The sequence below is a fragment of the Geotrypetes seraphini genome, chromosome 3, assembly GCF_902459505.1.
Source record: "Geotrypetes seraphini chromosome 3, aGeoSer1.1, whole genome shotgun sequence".
NCBI classification, from domain to species: Eukaryota; Metazoa; Chordata; class Amphibia; order Gymnophiona; family Dermophiidae; genus Geotrypetes; species Geotrypetes seraphini.
Window position 1 is genome coordinate 336,098,003 of NC_047086.1, and position 18,560 is coordinate 336,116,562.

An 18,560-nucleotide genomic window follows, 5' to 3' on the forward strand; every position below is an offset into this window, starting at 1 on the left:
GTTTTTTCTGCCACGCAGTTGTATCAGTATTCTTATACGCTTTTAATTGTGCAGTACATAGAAACATAGAAGATGACGGCAGATAAGGGCCATAGCCCATCAGGTCTGCCCACTCTACTGACCCACTCCCAAGTCTACTATCCTAGGGATCCCACTCCCGGTGACAGGTTCCCTTGGCTTAACCCTCTAAGCGATCCCACATGGGAATCCCATTTACTCTTAAATTCTTGCACGCTGTTTGCCTCGATCACCTGCACCAGGAGCTTGTTCCAAGGATCAACCACTTTCTCGGTGAAGAAATATTTCCTGGTGTCGCCATGAAATTTCCCGCCCCTGAGTTTGAGAGGATGCCCTCTTGTGGCTGAGGGTCCTTTGAGAAAGGGAATCTCTTCTTCCATCTCGATACGGCCGGCTCTTTCATATAGTTCTACATAATTTCCTTTTGGGTTGGTGTTCTGGGTTTTTTTCAATAGTTTTTGCTGTACTGTTCAACTTTGTTGGTTTCATTTTTAGCATTTTGGGTTTTCCCTCACAGCTATGCTGACGTGATAGTTTTCTTCTCCGTTGTCCTCTGAGTTTCTTCTGTTTCTTCTCAGTCGGCCCTCTTTTTTTCTTATGAGCACTTCTTGATGGTTTTTTCTGATGACAGTCTGTTTTCTTTAGCTTTTCTCAGTCTATTCCATGTCGGTTTGGTTTTTTTTCACATTTCTATCACCTCCGTCCATATTAGAGCCTTTTTTTCCAGGCTCCGTTAATAAACGCTTCTTTTTCTTATTTCATCATTTTTATTATGTTGGTTCTTTTGACTTATTTTCCTTTGGTGTGGGTTTTCTTCCCCCTTCCTCACTTTCTTTCTCTCTCTTTTTTTCCTTCTTTTCTCTCGGCCCCCTTTTTTCTTTTTCTCCTTTTTTTCTCTCCTTACCTGTGGCTTTTCATATCTCTCTTTATACTCACCTTCCTCTTTCTTCAGTTCAGGTTTTACAGTGCATGAAATGTTACACTCGAGATTCTCTGTATTAACATTCTATAAAGTTGCTATTTTGTTACAAAGTTACATAGTGATACACTTGAGATTTTTTGCATTAAACATTCTGAAGTTTGCTAACTTGTTACAAAGCTTGTTCTTTCAAATAGCTTTTGAAGTTTGTTTACGCAGTTACATGTTTTGTGCTCTTTTATTATCTTATGTAAATATTATGTTATGCTGTAGGTTTTTTTTTTTTGTTTTTCTCCTGATGAAATATGGTATTTTGATGGTCCTATTTCCATATTTTTCTACACAGCTTTGTTTTATCCCAGATCTGTCATCTGTGAACACATACGCCACAGGTTTGGTTTCATTTTTATGAATTTGCATATACATTATCATATGTTTTGTTTGTCACATATACATATCTTTGATATATTTATCATTCAATGTATTTATTTATTTGATTGGACTCTAGTATTGATTTATCTGTATGGCTTATGAAATTATTAAATGATATGATTTAATATGTTGTGTTATGTTTTTATGTTTATTGACCCCTGATGCAGGCATTCCTCAGACGCCAAAACACAGTGCTGTGTCGTGTCTACAGCTTCTGCTTGCGTCCTTTTCTGAAATAAACAAGTTGGTTTTACATCAGTGATCTTCAGTGGAGTGGTCTACAGGGCAGGATTAATTCTTCCGGGGGCCCCTAGGCACACAAATACACTGGGCCCCTGGCCCTGCCCATACCCCACCCCTTGCCCCGCCCATCCCCATTTATTTACCTGTTTTCTTATTTGTTTTTATGCTTTTTATTAAATGATTATATATATCCCCTTTTCCTCATTTTCTTCCTTCCATCTACTATCTGCCCCCCTTCCAGAAAATCTGCCTTCCCTTGCCACCTCTCTTCTTACCCCCTCCCCCCCCTTGGTCTGGCATCTATCATCTTCCCTTTCTTCCCCTCATGGTCTGGCATCTCTCTCCTTCCATCTCTATTTTCCTCCCCCCCTGTGGTTTTTAGCATGTCTCTCTTCTCATTTCCTCCACTCAGATCTGATATCTCTATCTCCCTCCCCGTTCTTTGGCATCTCTCTCTTCCCTTCTCTTGTCTTTCTTCTCTATTTTCTGCCTCCGTCTAAATAAATTTCTTTCTTACTATTCAGTCCTCAGTTTCCCTCTTTTCACTGTGTCTACTCACAGCTTGCCGTCCCTTTCCTTCACCCCTCCACTATCTCATTAACTCTATCTTCTTCCTCCCCATCCAGCATGTGGGAAAGCAGCAACAGTGGTGAGGAGGTGAGGGCCCCTCAACTCCTCACTGCTGCTGCTTTCCCATATGCGCCTCATTTCCATCATCTGCCCCCTTCTCCCCACTTCAATCATCACAACCAAACTCCCTGCCCCCCAATAGCAAAGAAATATAGCAGGAAAAATCACAATCCACACAGTCATTCAAACCGACACCCTTACAGACATCCACACGCACACTCTGGCCAGCATAAATCCCTACAATAGTATGATGTCAGAGTTACCCAATTATCAGGTGCATAGACTATCTAAGCCCCTACTCTCTGCTTTCCTGGCGACTTTCCACATTACTCCCCCAGCATCCCCTGAAAAACAGCATAACATAAAAAGAGAACTGTCTATATATTTTCAAGGTGAAAGGAGTCCCACAAATCACAATAGTGTGTCCATTCTAATAATGTTCGTCCAGAGTATGTGCAAAGTTCTAATTTAGCATAACGCTGCATCTGTTGGAGCCAGCAACCAAACTGAAGGGAGTGAGATGATGTCCACCTCAGCAGAAAAGTAAGTAGAATGTTCAAAGTATGTAGTATGTTCAAAGGCACTCACCTATCTTTCTGATTTTTTTTTTTTTTTTTTTCAAACTGTTACGGGCTCCGGCATCGACAGCCAGTAAGATCGTTAACGGGCCCCACCGGCATCAACAAGAAGTAAGATCGGCAACACAGTGCTCAGCCCAAAGCTTCCCTCTGACGCAGCTTCCTGTTTCCACCCAGGCAATTCGTGTCAGAGGGGAAGCTTTGGGCTGAGCACCGTGTTACCGATCTTACATGTTGATGCCGGCGGGCCCGTTGCCGATCTTTTAACTGCCGTTGATACTGGGGGGAGGGGGGGGCATAGCCGATCTTAACTGCCTGGGGGAGGGGGGCCCATAGCTGATTTTACTTGCCATAGCCATATAAAAAAAATTTAAAAAAAGGGTGAGGTGAAGGGAGACGGTACGACAGCTGCTCTCTGTTTGTCCTTCTTCAGCGGGCCCCCCCTGAAATTTCGGGCCCTAGGCACGTGCCTCCTGGGTCTATTCATTAATCTGGCCCTGGTGGTCTATATATTAATAGCAGTTTTATGTCTTTCCCACCATTTTTCTGGGTAAATGCATTATTTTGTACCCAGGTGGGCAAAGATCAGATAGCACTGGAAAGTCATGCTTTATCCACATCTGTTATATATATATATATATATATATATATTATCCCCGCTTGGCTATTTGCTATCAGGTCTTTTATTACTAAGGTCTTGTTGCAGACTGAGGCCCAGATGCACTAAAGCCAGTGATTGTCGCTAAACCTGTTTTAGCAGCTTTAGCGATGACTGTATTTACCAACCCGATTCAGAAGATGGCTCACCGCGTGGTTTTTGGCACAATTGCTCATTCCCCAATCCGACCATGAAAATAAACTCATTAATACTGAAATGCCATATAACCTAGTAGAGCGATTGATGCTCTAACATGGCTTCTTGATGAACAAAAAAAGTGATCACTTTTAGCGATCCCAAAAAAACGACTGGTCAAGACCAGTTGCTTATCTAACCTCAGTTTAGCCCTTTTTTAAATGGGGACAGATGCTGTGCTTATTACACATGCACAATATCTGGCTCATTAGAAAAAAAGAAAAACACAAAACATAAACACACAGCCCCGCCAATGATGGTCCTTCCTCCCCTCCCCCCCACCCCCCGTATGAGGAATGCACGGGTTTGGAGGGTCCTCCTTTGGTAGGAGGAAGTGGGCTTCCCTCCTGCCAATTTTCTCTCGGGAGTGGGAGGGTCACCATGGCAGGAGGAAGTGAGCATCCCTTCTGCCATTTTTTCTCATTTGGGGGGGGGACGGCATGGCAGATGGGAATGTGCATTCCTCCTGCCATTTTCTCTGCCGCAGGGGGTGGTGGGTCAATTCCTGGTACCAGTTGTTCAGAGAGGGCTGTCATCAGCGGGGGGGGGGGGGGGGGTGCTTTTTTCCTCTTTTTTTAATGGGGCAGATATTATACACACACAGCATCTGTGTCAATTAAAAGTAAAAAAAAAAAAGGTTTCCTGTCCTAAACAGCTGAGTGGCAGGAAGCTGCTTTCAGGGCTTCCTCTGCTTCTCAGCTGTTCCCTATCTGCTCTGCGTATGTGTGAGAGTCACTCTCACAGTCATTAATTGGACAGGAGAGAAGGGGATCACAACAAACCTCCATGTGAATCATTTGCACGTAAACTTTTTAGTGCATCAATAGCTCTTTTTGAAATTTAATATTTAAATTTTATTTTAAATTTTATTTTATTTTACGAATTCTGTTTTTAAGAATCCCCCTGCTCCTCGATTCTTTTCCCTTAAATGTTTTTCTTAATATAACAGATGTAACTTTTCCCCTCCTTTCCTTCCAATTGTTGTTTGTCTTGTCTGACTTCTAATGTTTATATATATTGTATGTTTTTTAACTTAAATTATCTTATTATTATGTACATCGCTTTGTATAAAGATATAGCGATTCATCAAATATTTAATAAACCTTGAAACCTTGAATCTACCCAAAAAATTGGATCAGAGAAGACCCACATGGTCTTACTGATCATCTTAGTACATCTAGGCCAGAGCGTGCATTCATATACATACATTCTTATTGGTAGTCTTCTTCGAGTAATGATCATGCAATATATACAATTTGTTTTAGGTTCTTAGAATCTCTGCTCTTGTATTGATGGGGTATTATGGGTTTCGTCTTCCTATTTCTTACAATCACAGCTGGGACCCTCTAGTATATCTAATATTGACTGTTATCTGTTCTGGCTGGGGTTCTTTACTCAAGCAGGAGTTTTGTTTATTAGTTGGTGTGTTCTATTGAAAGGTGTTTTATTGTGCAGCCTACTAGCAAATGTTCTCAAAAACTCTATAGCTAAAATATTAAAACTTTTAACACTTAATACTTCAGGCAGTCCTTTTCAATACACACTATTGTGGTAAGATTAAGGTTTTGAAAAGTCATCTCTTATCTACAGTTGTTTCTTTTACTCACTGCCCTCTTGATCCACACAAAGTGCCTTTAAAGGGCCAATCGAGGAGACCCAGAGGATGGTAGATGGGGCTTCAATGATTCTGGCTGTGTGGTTCTTCTGCTGATGTGGAGAGGAAGGATGATCCACTGGCACCCTTTCTCCTCTCCCTGCTGGGGATTGAGATTGGCAGTGCCCAGATGGTGATTTAAAGGACTAATTGAGGAGGATTGGGAGATGATAGGTAAGGCCTCACTCCAACTCCGTCTACGTGGTTCTTCTGTCAGTGGGGAGAGGAGGGATGATCTGCCAGCTCCCTTACTCTTCTTCCCACTGGGGGCTTGAAAGTGGCAGTGTTCCGATGGTGTTTTAAAGGGCCAATCAAGGAGGCCCGGGTGATGTTAGGTGGGGCTTCACTCCAACTCCGGCCATGTGATTCTTCTTTTCTGTTTACATCAGCAGAAATGGGATACTGACCCCCGGAAATGCACTTTCTGATGACATCAGTGGAAATAGGTTTTGTATGACAACAGAAATGCAAGTGACTGCTATTGGAGTATACAGTCATTACAGGGAGCAGTCAAATAACAACATTTTTTTTTTTCTGTTGTCTGTTTTATCTACCCCCTCCAGCCCCTGCCCCCCATTAAAGACATAACATAAGAATAGCCTTACTGGGTTAGACCAATGGTCCATCAAGCCCAGCAGATTGTTCTCAAGGTGATCAATCCAATCACGAGAACCTGACCAAAACCCAAAAAGCAGCAACATTCCATGCTACCGATCCAAGGCAAGCAGTCTTTCTCAATAACACCTATGGACTTTTCCTCCAGGAAATTGTCCAAATCTTTCTTAAAACCAGCTACGCTATCTACTCTTACCACAACCTCTGGCAATGTGTTCCAGAGCTTAACTATCCTCTGAGTGAAAAAATATTTTCTCCTATTGGTTTTAAAACTATTTCCCTGTAACTTCATCGAGTGTCTCCTAGTCTTTGTAATTTTTGATGGAGTGAAAAATCGATCAACTTGTACCCCATTCTATTCTTCTCAGGATTTTGTAGACTTTAATCATATCTCTCCTCAGCTGTCTCTTTTCCAAGCTGAAGAGCTCTAACCTCTATAGTCTTTCCTCATATGAGAGAAGTTCCATCCCCTTTATCATCTTGGTCGCTCTTTTTTCAAACTTTTCCAGTGCCGCTATATCTTTGTTGAAATAAGGAGACCAGAATTGAACACAATATTCCAGGTGAGGTCACATCATGGAGCGATACAGAGGCATTATAACATTCTTAGTCTTGTTAACCATCCCTTTTTTAATCATTCCTAGAATTTTATTTTTTTTTTGAACGCCACCACAGAAAACAGTGCTAGGATTTGCTTTTAAAAATTCAAAATGTGGTGTTATTTTACAACTCACAAGAAACATTTTATTTACAAATACATCTTAAAAAGAAGCATGTCCGAATGTGGCCTGATGACTGGCGGATAGCAATCCTTTTGTCATGTGAGGGCTTAAAGGAAAAGAGGTGGCAAATAGTACAAGACCGGAACAAGCACTAGGTGATCAAGCTGTGATAACCCAAGTAAAAAACAAACAAACCAGCTATCAGAATGACAGCAGAAAAAAGTGAACCCGGAATTGTAAGAGACTTAAGACCTAATTTTTAGAGAGAAGTTAACAGTTTTGTGATAAACATCATGATGGAAACTTTATTGAAGAGCATTTACTATGACCTAAAAGCAACAGGGAGCTTTGGGGGGCATAAATCCTCCGCTTCAAGTTGTCAAAAAGCACAATAAAATAATCAGCAGAAAAGATGTAGCAGGATGGGTCACAGGCTAAAATGCTTATAATTTACAAAGATCTGCTAGGGTTCATGTGTCAGATGTTGATGCACAATGGCAAGCTGATTTAGTTGATATGTTTGCCTTGGCCCATTATAACAACAGTTACAAATACATCTTAATGGTTGTTTGGAGGGGAAAGCTGTTGTGGTTTAGGGGTGGGATTGGTTTCACTTTTTGTCAAAACTGAGTAGCAAATTTCAAATGCAGATACAATTTTGGCTGCAACTGGAAAAAGGTTTCAGTCAGCCTCTAACTCAGGGGTGCCCAATGCGTCGATCGCGATCGACAGGTCGCTCGCTCAGGCGACCCCAGTCGATCGCAGAGCGGGTTCCCTTCTTCCCTTCTCTTTTTTCCCCTCCTGACTGGCCCGCTCCTGAATTCTGCTGCTGCCTCCACTGCTCAACATTTTAAAAAAAACAAAAAAACGGCTTGGAGAACTTATGCTCCGGGGGCTAACATGTGCTTGTACCGGCTTCCCTTCGCTTCCCTCTGAAATCGGAAGTTATGTCCGGGGGGGAGGGGGAGAGAAGGGAAGCCGGCACGCACATGTTAGAGCCCCGTTCGCGGGCTAAAGCGGGAGACAGGTCAGTGAAGCTTGCGATTTGCTCTTCTTGCTGCCAGGTCCTGCCTACTTTTGTTCCCTGAAAGGCAGGACCCGGCAGCATTTTTCCCAATAGGTCGATCTTGGGCCGATCAGCCTTCCTCTCCCCAACGTCAATTCTGCCGTCGGAGAGGAAGTTCTGGCCAGCGGAACTTCCTCTCTGACGGCAAAATTGACATCGGGGAGAGGAATGCTGGTGGGCCCGAAGCAAGGAGAGCTTGGCCAGCGGCGGGCGGCTTTGGGGGCCTGTTATCCAATGGCAGCGGCAGTGGCAATGGCTTGGGGGAGGGCAGGGAGGGAGAAAGAGGGCAGGCAGGGAGACAGAAGGAAAGAAGAGAAACAGAAAAAAAGAAAGGGGGCATGAAGAGAGAAAGAAAGAGAGGGCAGGGAGAGAAGAAGAAAACGTTGGGGGGGGGGAATGAGGTCAGGAAGAGAGGAAGCATACAGGCTAAAAGAAGGGAAGAAAGATTGGATGCACAGTCAGAAGAAGAAAGTGCAACCAGAGACTCATGAAATCACCAGACAAGGTAGGAAAAATGATTTTATTTTAAATTTAGTGATCAAAATGTGTCTGAATTTATATCTGCTCTCTATATTTTACAATATGCTCCCCTTTTACTAAACTGCAATAGAGGTTTTTAGCGCAGGGAGCCTATGAGCGTCGAGAGCAGCGCTGGGCATTCAGCGCAGCTCCCTGCGCTAAAAACTGCTATCGTGGTTTAGTAAAAAGGGAGGGGGTGGGTATTTGTCTATTTTTGTATGGTTGTTACTGAGGTGACAGTGCATAGAGTCATCTCCTTTGACCTTTTTGAAAAAACCCCAGAATAGGAATGATAATTAACAATTGTATGCGTACAGTGTGCGTTGTGTTTTTTTTTTATTTTATTGTTGGTAGATCATTTTGACTTGGTCATTTTAAAAGTAGCTCGCAAGCCCAAAAAGTGTGGGCACCCCTGCTCTAGCTGATCAATTATACTTTGGAGTTGTGCGGCAGCTAAGGGCGCAGGAAATATTGTATAAGGGGAAAGAAGAGATAGATCCCATTAATACAAACACATCCTAGCAGCTAATGTCCCAAAGTCAGGGAAAAACAAAACTGAAGAGAGATATTTCAGAAGACAATGATCTAACATATACCTCAAAATCAACTATGAAAATCTTAACAGGAAAAAAGATGGATTATTTTAGAATAATTTTTACAGTTCCCAGACTTGAATTTACTGTATATACTCGAATATAAATCGACCCAAATATAAACTGTGGTAACCTTTTTTCCCCAATAAAAGGAGGAAAAAAGGTTGACTCGAATATAAGAACATAAGAATAGCCTTACAGGGTCAGACCAATGGTCCATCAAGCACAGTAGCCCGTTCTCATGGTGGCCAATCCAGGTCACTAGTACCTGACCAAAACCCAAGGTGTAGCAATATTCCATGCTACCGATACAGGGCAAGCGGTGGCTTCCCCGTGTCTTTCTCAATAACAGACTATGGACTTTTCCTCCAGGAGGGTTTAATATTCAAGTGCAGTGCCTTGCCCTGCCAGGCTCTGCACCCTGTTCCCCCTGCCTTCCAGCTCTTCCAGGCTCTGTATCCAGCCCCCCTCACTGACTCCCTTTCCTGTCAGTCTCTGCACTCAGCCCCCCTCCTCCCAGCCAGGTTATGTACCCTTCTCCCCCACTCCCTCTGGGTACCTTGCAAGGCCTCCACCGGGCCTGCTGTGAGACGTGATGGTCCAGCGGAGACTGGGACAGGAGGGATCCCTCTTGCCTCCTGTCCCAGCCCGATTCTAATTATTTTTGTCTCTCTCCCGCCTACCTTAAGTATCCCTGGTGGTCTAGCAGTGAATCAAGGCAGGAGCAACCTTCCTTCACTTCTTCCTGTGCAGAACCACTAACTGGCTGCTGCAAGTTCTCGTTTCTGCCACAGGATGTGTTGCACAAAACTAACTTAAAAGGTGAACAATTTTTTGCAACTGCCATAATCATTTTCCTATTCTGAACTGTAAACCACCCCCAAAATAACCCCTCCAAATAAAAGGAAATTATGTACTTACCCTGGTAAGATCTTTTCCAGTAGATAGGTGAGACATTCTAGACTATAGGTTATTTCCCGCTACTCGCATGTTCTGCAGAAGAAATCATTACAGGTTTTTCACTCTGCCTTTAGAGTACTTCACAGGCTAGTTTAGTGCCCTCTAGCAGTCAGTACCCAAGCATAGAGAGACACACTCGGGCACATGCAACAACAGGCTAAACTACTGTTCTGCTCAAACAACAGTACCTTTAACCTCCAACAGAAGCGTCAAAGGAGGTCAGAACTATTCCCCCAGTTGAGGTATGCCGCCGTGATGTGGTCGTGCTTCACTGAGGTAGCACGACCATATCATGGCGGCATACCTCGACTCCCACTGGTTCCCATTACAAGCAAGAGTACAATTCAAATTCTACTGCCTACTATTTAAAACCATAAATGGAGACAGCCCAGCCTACCTTAACAACCACCTAATCCAAACTACCTCAACCAGATATAGCAGAACCCACAAACCGTTCACGCATCCCCCAATCAGAGACGTCAAATGAAAAAAACTGTACGATGGCCTTCTAGCCACACAAGCAGAAAAACTGGACCACCAACTCTCCAATTTACTGATAACGACCCCAGACTACAAATCGTTCAGAAAAGAAATAAAAACCATGCTATTCAAGAAATCCTTGAAGACAAACTAACACTGCAAGATTCTTCCCAATTCTCTGAAACAACTCGCTCTTCTCTTCAATTCCTCTGGAAATGGCCAGATAACTTCTTTTGTAATCTGCCTTGAACCGCAAGGTATTGGCGGAATAGAAACCACTAATGTAATGTAATGTAATTCATATAGACAAACTCTTGTTAATACCAAAGGGTTGACCAGTCTCCAAGAGATTGAATAAGTAGAAGGAGACTGAAATCTGAATCTGAAACAGGCACAGCAAGGACAGGGCAGGTGTCTAGAATGTCTCACCTATCTACTGGAAAAGATCTTAGCAGGTAAGTACATAAATATTTTTTTCCAGTCTCTTTTTCCAGTGCAATAGCTGAGACATTCTAGATCAGGGGTGCCCACACTTTTTGGGCTTGCGAGCTACTTTTAAAATGACCAAGTCATAATGATCTATCAACAATAAAATTTTTAAAAAACCCACAAAGCTCACTGAAAGGCAGAGAAAATGTTAATTATCATTCCTATTCTGGGTTTTTTTCAAAGAGGTCAAGGCATCTCAATAACAACCATACAAAAATAGACAAATATAGCCCCTCCCTTTTTACTAAACCACATAGCAGTTTTTAGCGCAGGGAGTTGCGCTAAATGCCCACGCGGCTCTTGACGCTCATAGGCTCCCTACGCTAATTGCGGTTTAGTAAAAGGGAGCCATAGTGCAAAATATAGACAGCAGATATAAATTCTCAAAACAGACACATTTTGATCACTAAATTGAAAATAAAATCATTTTTCCTACTTTTGTTTGGTGATTTCATGAGTCTCTGGTTGCACTTTCTTCTTCTGACTTCTTCTCAATTCACTCTGGCTGCACTTCTTCTGACATATTCTGACTTTAGCCCACTCCTGCAGCCAATATTTCTTCCCTTCTTTCGGCCTCCTATATGCTTTCTCTCTTCCAGACCTCATTCTCTCCCCCAACTTTTTCTTTCTTTCTCCCTGCCTCCTGTTCTTTCTTTCTCTCTCTCTCTCCATGCCCACTTTCTTTCTGTCTCCCTGTTCCCTTTTTCTTTCTGTCTCCCTGCCTGCCCCCTTTGTTTCTTTCTCCCTGCCCTCCCCCAAGCCACTAGATTTGCCATCGCCACCGGGGAACAGGCCTCCAAGCCACCGCCTCCAAGCTCTCCATGCAGAAGCCTTGCACGACCAGAATTCTGCTCCCCTTCAATTCTGATGTCGGAGAGGAAGTTCCGGGCCAGCCAGGCAGCATATTGGGCACCCCTGTTCTAGATCATAGGGACGTACAAAAGCAGTCCCGCAAGAAAGCTAGGGTGGGCTTGCTGCGCCAGCTCTCAAGTCCGAGGACCCAAATGGCAGAGTCCCATCTGGCAGAAATATCCACTCTGCAGAAACTGGCAAACATGTGAATAGAAGACCACGTCGCCACCCTGCAAATCTCCTCAGGAGAAGCAGATCCAGTTTCCGTCCATGAAGAAGCTACACAACTGTCAGAAAGTGCATGAACATAATAAATAGGAGATAGTAGCCCCACAAGAATGTAAGTTGATTAAATGGCTCAACAGATCTCTCTAGAGATCGGAGCCTTAGAAGTGGGAGAACCCCGCTGAATCAAATGAGCCACCACAACAGGTGACTAGAAAGCAAACCTCATGAGAGACTCATCAGTAATGCAGAAGTACCCTGCGCCTGTCCAAGAACTGTAGCAGATGATCCCGAGCTTGGAACCCATCAGCTGAACAACTGGGAAATGCACTTCTGGATAGATATGGAAAACCGAAACCACCTTCAGCAAAAAGAAAGAAAGAACTGTCCACTCTCAGGAACTCAGAGCAAAGAGTGTTGAGATGATAATGCCCACAATCCGTAAACTTTATGGTCCCAAGAGAAAGCAATCAGAAAAAACAGTTTGGAGAGAAGCATCTATCAGTGGATCAAAAGGAGGCCTGGCACAGACAGACCGCATTACATGAAGGTCCCAGACCTGGAACGTAGTCTTAACGGGCAGCCAGACCCGATGATATATTTGCAAAAACCCAGCAAAAGTCAGATGCAACTCCAAAGAGAACTGCCAATCCTGGGATCTAGAACCCGAGACCAGCCACCGAGATCTGCAGAGACATCAGCATGAGTCCTATTTTCCAGACCCGTTTGGAGAAAGCAAGGACCTGCAACACCGGAGTCGAATAAGGGTCCACCTATTCTTGGTCACTCAAGTCATCTAAACGTCTTCTACGCCTTAGCATAAGCCGACATCAAGCACAACTTGGTAGACCTAAGAAGCTTTAGTTATGACAAGCTCCGAAATGCCTTGATTTTTTTTTTTTAAGTTAGAACTGGGTGCTCAAGAGCAAAGCCGTAAGGCAAAACAACCCAAGGACAGGGCCAAAAACTGACAAAGCTGATCCAGCAAGGTAGAGAGAACAAGAGGGCACTCTCTAAAGTTAAAAGGTGATAGATTCTGTACAAACATAAGGAAGTTCTTCTTCACCCAGAGAGAGGTAGAAATCTGGAACGCTCTTCCGGAGGCTCTTATAGGGGAAAACATCCTTCAGGGATTCAAGACAAAGTTAGACAAGTTCCTGCTGAACCAGAACATATGCAGGTAAGGCTAGACTCAATTAGGGCACTGGTCTTTTACCTAAGGACTGCTGCGGGAGCGGACTGCTGGGCACGATGGACCACTGGTCTGACCCAGCAGTGGCAATTCTTATGTTCTTAGATCTTTCATGGTAACCAGGCCTAGTTGAGACTGTCAGAAAAGATACTCAGGCGCAGACTGTATGCCACCCATAGCCGCATCAGATCCGCGCACCACTGCCTTCAATGCAAATTGGACGCCACCAGAATGGCGTGGTTGGAGTGAGTTGCAATCCTTTGAAGGACATGGCTGAACAGCAGCCAAGGCGGAAAAACAGAGAGAAGAACCTCCAGAGGCCACAACTGCTCAAGAGCATCAATTCTCTTTCTGCCGAGCCGGACCTGTGACTGAAGCGTGGCTCCATCTTGTTTGGTGCCATGGCCACGAGGACAAAATGGAGCTGCCCCTGTGCCTCACAAGAGCCCAAAATGCCTACTGTGCTAGGGCCCACTCACCCGGAACTGTAGCCTGACGGCTGAGGAAGTCTACTTGAACGCTGGCCACTGTGGCCACATGCACCACCGTCAGCGCCAGGAGAAGACTTTCTGCCCAAAGGAAAAGAAGTCAAGCCTCCAGAGTCAAGAGAGAGAGTTCTTGAGTCCTCTCTGATGAGTAACAGAGACCACTGCCATCAATGATCAACCACTTCGGTGGTGAGGTAGACTAACAGTCCTGAAAAGGATGACCTTAGTGAACCTTTCCCAACCACAAAGGCTGGCATCCTTATTTAAAATTATTTATAACCTGCCTGGCAGAGCAAATGCCACCAGGTCATACACATTCTGACCTCTATAGTCCACCGCAGACTAAGCTCTAAGACATCTCGGTAGGGGGCCCATAAAGGAAAGCATTCTGAAGAGAACGCATGTGTGTGTCCGTCCAGGGAACTACGACCAGCTTGGTAATCCCACAACCCACAAACTGTAGGACGTCCAACGCCGAAAGGGCTTCTACCTTCAATATCTCTGAAATCTGTGCCCAGAGCTTCTATTTCCAAGCCTTGGGCAGGGAAACATGGCCCACTGCCGTCTTGACTATCCTAGCAACTGCGTAGGTGGGTTTTTTTTAAAACCGACAAAGCAGCCCAAGCATTCCAGTATGCGAAGCATTGTAGCTACCATAGTGCCTCCTTTTATCCGAGAGCGCTCTGTGCCGCCAAGTAGCCAAATAAGGGTGAGCCTGCAACTCCACCCACCTCAGAGGAGCTGCTACTACTACTTTCACTGTGGTGAAGGTCCAGGGTGCGGTCGCCAGACCAAAGGACAGGGCCAAAAACTGACAAAGCTGATCCAGCACATGAAATCGCAGAAATTTGCGGAGATCTGTACAAAACAAAAAAAAAGTACAAATTTTACCTCTGTAAGATCCAGGGAGGCCAGAAATTTCCCCAGAGCCATTGCTGGAAGGACCCACCATAGGGTCTCCATCAAGAACCGAGGAAGCTTAAGAGCCGGATGGAAGTGCTGCAAAATTAGAATCGGTCTGCAAACTTTTTATCCTGTCTTAGGAATTATAAATTAAACAGAGTATCTGCGTAAAACTGTTTGTATAGCTAACACACGCTGAACCGCAGCCTGGAGAAAGCGCACTGTGTCTAGACTCCCGACAGAAGAAAACATGAACTAGTCTGAGAGAGGCTGAGAAAACCAGCTGGTAGCTCAAGTGAATAAATTCCATGACCCACTGGACTTTAATAATGGGCAGCCAGGCATGCCGAAATGGCAAGGACCAAACCTCCCATCTGCAGAGGGGCCCTCGGCACCCTGACGTCATCGGGTCGTACGGGCAGGTCAGTCAGGAACAGCAGCGGTAGACAGAGCATGCCTTTAGCCTGGATACCTGAGAAAAAGTCTGCAAAGAAGATGAAAATCTTGCCTGTAGTGAGGATGCCCAGCACCCTTAGGCCGTGCTCTACTATCCTGACAGGTCTTTGGGTGATGGTCCATTACCGAATTCAAGAAGTCAACCAGATCCTTGCCACACAGCAACAGCCCCTGAAAAGGTAGCCACGCCAGAGGTGCCTCGGAGAAATCACCAGCCCACTGCTGAACCCAGAATATTCAGCGGGCTGGAATAGAAGCCACTGACACCCTTGCCAGCACCTTCAAAAGGTCATAGAAGCCGTCCACCATGTAGGCCATCCCAGTCCAACAAGCTGAGGAAAAGGTGTTCGTAGCTTAGCTAGACAGGCGTGTGCCACAAAGGACATAGGCACCACAGTCCCTTGGCTAAATAGTTGTTCAAAACTTTCCAGAGAACCACATCCACCTGGCTGTCTTGCATGAGCTTTCCAGAAAGGATCCTCCAGAGAGTCAACTGCTCGAAAACTATGAACTCATACCCGGAAGTCAAGAAAAGTCGTAGAATGTGAACAAATGCTGCAAAGCTAGGGAGAAAAAGTTGAAGAAATGAGAGGAGTGGGCTGGAATTCATGCTCAACTCTGGTAAGGATGCAGTGATGAGATCTGGTAGCACCTTAAACTTAAACAAGCGCTTGACAGTCGGATCTTCTCTAGGATCCTGAGCCCTAAAGTGATCCGAAGATCCAACACTCAAGTCCAGCTTCCTAAATCTGGGAAGTACAGCACTGTCCATAAAAGGATCAGGTAGGTCCGAAGCAGCCGCTGGGACCCCGGATACACTCTGGGAAGGAGGGACAGAGTAGATGGAGGTGCAAAGACCCCCCCCCCCCCCCCGAGGCCACTCAGCCACCGAGATATGTCACAGGTGAAAAAGAAAAGCATCCAGCAGCCGGACCCCCTGGAGTAAAATACAGATCCGCAAAATCTCCTAAATTCTGAGAAGGTATTTGGACCCTTAGATGACTTATACTTGCACTTCTTAGGTTGTGGAGAATCCGACTTCGGGCGGACAGACAAAGCCGCAGAACCAAGCCCAAAAAATTAATGCGGTCGCCCCAATGGGCTAGTTGAGTATGTAATCACCTGCTTCCGTGAAAGGGAGGCTGAACCAGTTGTTACTGCGCCCCCCCCCATCATCGTGCCACGCAGCACGTTGTGCAAAACGCTCTAAATGCAACAATTGTTTCCCAAATTTTGTATGAATCCACACAAAGAGACCCTAATGACTCCATTCCAGCAGTTTTCCTGGCAAAATTTTGAATTTATAGAAGCAGGGAAAAGTTGAAAATAAGATAGTTAAAAATTCAAAATGGCCGATGGACCCGAATTTACATGAATAACGCGCCAAAAACAGCATATCCCAAACTTAAAAATACAAAAACAACATATTTCAGCTGGGAGAACATATAGGAACACAAGGAAACCTTCAAAACCCCTCAAAATTAAATTTTAAAAGATCGATTTTAGAGTTTATCAGCTCCTGTACTCACAGTTACCAGAGACACAGACAGCCTGGTGCTGCTTCCAGCCTTTTCAATGGCCGGTTTAGAATTCATTGCCACACTGCTGGAAATTCATCTTTCAAGCTGATCTTCGGGTTGCTAGTCAAACTCCCCTTAGGGGGCTCTGCGGTGTTCCGCTGTGCGCTGGCTGTGTTATCATGCCTCCACCCCTGCAGACCACCGGATGCGCACCTGGACTGGTGGAGGCGTGATAACACAGCCAGCGCACAGCAGAACACCGCAGAGCCCCCTAAGGGCACTATACAGCCTGCGCACAATCCCCTTGCATAACAGGGAGTGAGACTAGGTCAGGGAAGGCCCTGATCTCCAAGGAAGACTAAGCAGACTGGCTATCAGGTACCCCGAAGGGATCGAACCGTCAGCTACAGACCGAAGTCTGTGAATTCTCAAGCAGGCTGAGCTTCAAATCCATTCCAAACATGAAAATACCTGCAAAAGTGACAAACTTACGTCAAATTAAAATAATAAAATGGGGAGAGCAGAATCCACACAGCTGCAGCTATGCGTGCAGAAAAGACTGCTAGAGGTGCTAAACAAGCCTATGAAGTACTCTAGAGGCAGAGTGAAAAACCTATAATGGATTTCTTCTGCAGACCATACGAATCGTGAAAAATAATCCTATGGTCTAGAACAGGGGTAGACAATTCCGGTCCTCAAGAGCCACAAGCAGGTCAGGTTTTCAGGATATCCACAATGAATATGTATGTGATGGATTTGCATGCACTGCCTCCTTGACATGCAAATCTAACTCATGCATATTTATTGTGGATATCCTGAAAACCTGAACTACCTGTGGCTCTCGAAGGCCAGAATTGCCTACCCCTGGTCTAGAATGTCTCACCTATTGCACTGGAAATAGCAATTATACATTAAAATTTGCAGAAAGCTAGCATATTTCCCTTGTACCATGTAGAAGATGTATCATCATTGGTTCACTGTAAATTAAGGAAGATATTCAGACAATCCCCAAAATAGGATGGCAGGTTTCAAGTCACCCTATTCAAGAGTGGGCTCAGAGGCAAATTTAAGAGGCAGTATAACAAAAAGTACTACTAAACAAAGGAGATTTAGAAATAAAGCCTAAAGCAGTACAACCTAAAGGCAGTCCTTGGGTTAAGAACAGGTTCCGTTTTTTAAACAGTTCTTAAGTTGAATTTGTATGTAACTCAGATCCTAGTATTCTTCCCACCTTCTCCACATCTTTGAGGCTCCTCTAGCATCCCTTTTCCATCCATCCCCATTCACTCTCCACCACCACATCCAACATTACTCCGTCTCATCTCTCTCTTCCCCATGCATCTCTACCTTACTCCTCTCTCATCACCATGTCCAATAATTCTCTCTCCCTCCCTATGCCCAACAATTCTCCTCTTTCTTCATCTTCCCATGTGCAACATTTCTTTCCCTTTCATTCAGACACCCAATTCTTCCATTCTATTCCCTCCCCCACCTCAGCATCTCACTCTTTCTCACTCCCTCCATTCTTCCATCTTATGGCTCATGCTCCCCTCCATCTCTCCTTCCATTGTGTCCCAAATTCATGTTCCTCCCCTCCTTCTTTCCATCCTTTGTCCGAAGTTTGTGCTTCCTCCCTCCCAAGTTCCAATAAGCCCCTCTCTCCTCCTCCCTCCCGTGTCCCAAGTACATGCCTCCCTCCGGTGGGTGTTTACCATCTGGCCGGCTTCCTTCTCCTTCCAGCTACAGTCATTTCTCTGCACAAAGCCACGGGTAGTGGCTGAGCCAGAAGCTCCTCTCATATCAGAGGGAAGGCTTCTGGCTCAGCTGCAGGATGCACATTGGAGGCGCTGCCTGCAATTTTGTGCAGAGGAATGACTGTTGCTGGAAGGAGGCAGCCAGCCAGAAGGTAAACACCTGCCAGAGGGAGGCACGTGCTTGGAGCACAGAATGGAGGGAGGGAGGAAGAGAGAGGGGTGCTTTGGGACTCGGAAGGGAAGGAGAGGGGTGCATTGGGACACCAAAGGTAGAACAGGACCCTGTTCGTAAATACGAGAATGACGTAAGTCGGATGTTCGTAAAACGGGGACTGCTTGTATTTGAGAAATGTAGCCACTAAAGTTTCTTGTTGCAATACTGTTATTTAAAAATGAAGA

At 44.9% G+C, this 18,560-nt stretch overlaps 1 protein-coding gene across 8 annotated transcripts in view; it reads right to left on the reverse strand.

Annotated features, from left to right (window-relative positions):
• The window catches only part of USP34 (ubiquitin specific peptidase 34), a 1,084,964-nt gene that overhangs the window by 333,753 nt on the left and 732,651 nt on the right, over positions 1-18,560 (reverse strand). The gene's annotated exons all lie outside the window — the stretch shown is intronic.